Source organism: Schistocerca gregaria, unplaced genomic scaffold, assembly GCF_023897955.1.
Source record: "Schistocerca gregaria isolate iqSchGreg1 unplaced genomic scaffold, iqSchGreg1.2 ptg000038l, whole genome shotgun sequence".
NCBI classification, from domain to species: Eukaryota; Metazoa; Arthropoda; class Insecta; order Orthoptera; family Acrididae; genus Schistocerca; species Schistocerca gregaria.
Genome location: NW_026061701.1, coordinates 1687163 through 1689801, shown reverse-complemented (window position 1 = coordinate 1689801; position 2639 = coordinate 1687163).

The following is a 2639-nucleotide window of genomic DNA, read 5'->3' as shown; positions in this document are numbered from 1 at the left end:
GTAAGTTCCATCCTCACAGGAGAAAGATGAATTTTGGAAATCAGTTGCGCGTCGTGGCCGTATAGCAAACAGTACCTGTGATGACGAACAATTAGCGACAGGCGTTTTTTTAAGAATCACTCTCAGATGCGATTAAGGCGAATGGCGCAGATAAAGCATTTGCCAAAGCGGTACAGCATAAGGTGGGACGAGGCAGTCTGAATTACATTTTATAGATGTATTTCTCACATATCTCAGAGCCTCTCGCGATATTCGTCGTCGTCGTCGTCGTCGTCGTCGTCGTCGCCGCCGCCGCCGCTTCTGCAGAAGTAGCAAATGGAAATCGTAGCAAATGCGGCGAGGGACGCCCTGCCTTCGATTCCGAATGCACAAAGTGTGTGGTCTTGTTTCACAGTCTATATTTGGTCGGTCTCGTCAGAGGTTGAATGTAACGAATGGGTGGGAAAGAGCAAGGGGCAGCGGCTGTGTAGAACGAAAACACAAATCCTCAGGGGTGTGAACGTTTCGAGATGAGTCGTATACATGTAAATGTTGGTCGTCAGTGACCGTGTGGCCTAATGGATAAGGCGTCGGACTTCGGATCTGAAGATTACAGGTTCGAATGCTGTCACGCTTGTGTTTTTCCAGTTCTGAAAAAGAAACATAACGTTTTAATGTAGCAATTGAGCAGTACGAAACCGTCTGAATGTTGCTGTTGACCATTTTTTGCTTGGAGATGCTCTTGAGCTTGAAACACACACAACAAGACCGGTGTTAACTAGCGAAATGGTCGGCAGAGTGCCGACACAGCGAGTTTTGACTATCACTTGCACATCTAAAACAACGTCGGAAAGTAACTCGTTCGGCTTTTGAGTCACATAAAGTATGTGCGTTAATTTTGACGCCACTAGCTCTGCATGTTGTCATGCAATTTCTTTACCTCTCAGAAATGAATATGACATAAAAGTGAAGTACGTGACGAGTGTGACGTTAGGAAAACATTAGGCATCATGGAGAGATTCTGTATGGGACCACCCAACCCAAACGAGTACTGTGTGACGTGCTACCCGGCAGTTATTCACCGAGGTAGCCGGCTAGCTCAGTCGGTAGAGCGTCAGACTCTTAATCCCAGGGTCGTGGGTTCGAGCCAGACGCTGGGCGGAACGGAATTTTGTTCCGCTGCAAGTGTAAATTACCGTTTTTCTGATTAACGAGATTTAATGGAAATAGCAACTTTAAACTTTGCCTACGTCTCTGTCAGTCGCAAGGAAGCTGTATTTGAAGGTGAAGGTGATTTTGTAGACATGTGTGAAAGACATGTTCTGAAATGCAAGTGTTGTTGTTTGGAGAGCACATCGGTTACGTGTCAGATGTGTAGTCAAGCAGTAATTTGTCGCCATAGCTGCAAATATTAGCCGGTAATATGAAGTGTTGTCAGCTAAAGTCTGATGATGCAGACGACCGTAAGGACGAAGTACCCAAGAGTACCGCTAGGCCGCGCCTCTTTAGCTCAGTGGTAGAGCACTGGTCTAATAAACCAGCGGTCGTAAGTTCCATCCTCACAGGAGAAAGATGAATTTTGGAAATCAGTTGCGCGTCGTGGCCGTATAGCAAACAGTACCTGTGATGACGAACAATTAGCGACAGGCGTTTTTTTAAGAATCACTCTCAGATGCGATTAAGGCGAATGGCGCAGATAAAGCATTTGCCAAAGCGGTACAGCATAAGGTGGGACGAGGCAGTCTGAATTACATTTTATAGATGTATTTCTCACATATCTCAGAGCCTCTCGCGATATTCGTCGTCGTCGTCGTCGTCGTCGTCGTCGTCGCCGCCGCCGCCGCTTCTGCAGAAGTAGCAAATGGAAATCGTAGCAAATGCGGCGAGGGACGCCCTACCTTCGATTCCGAATGCACAAAGTGTGTGGTCTTGTTTCACAGTCTATATTTGGTCGGTCTCGTCAGAGGTTGAATGTAACGAATGGGTGGGAAAGAGCAAGGGGCAGCGGCTGTGTAGAACGAAAACACAAATCCTCAGGGGTGTGAACGTTTCGAGATGAGTCGTATACTTGTAAATGTTGGTCGTCAGTGACCGTGTGGCCTAATGGATAAGGCGTCGGACTTCGGATCTGAAGATTACAGGTTCGAATGCTGTCACGCTTGTGTTTTTCCAGTTCTGAAAAAGAAACATAACGTTTTAATGTAGCAATTGAGCAGTACGAAACCGTCTGAATGTTGCTGTTGACCATTTTTTGCTTGGAGATGCTCTTGAGCTTGAAACACACACAACAAGACCGGTGTTAACTAGCGAAATGGTCGGCAGAGTGCCGACACAGCGAGTTTTGACTATCACTTGCACATCTAAAACAACGTCGGAAAGTAACTCGTTCGGCTTTTGAGTCACATAAAGTATGTGCGTTAATTTTGACGCCACTAGCTCTGCATGTTGTCATGCAATTTCTTTACCTCTCAGAAATGATTATGACATAAAAGTGAAGTACGTGACGAGTGTGACGTTAGGAAAACATTAGGCATCATGGAGAGATTCTGTATGGGACCACCCAACCCAAACGAGTACTGTGTGACGTGCTACCCGGCAGTTATTCACCGAGGTAGCCGGCTAGCTCAGTCGGTAGAGCGTCAGACTCTTAATCCCAGGGT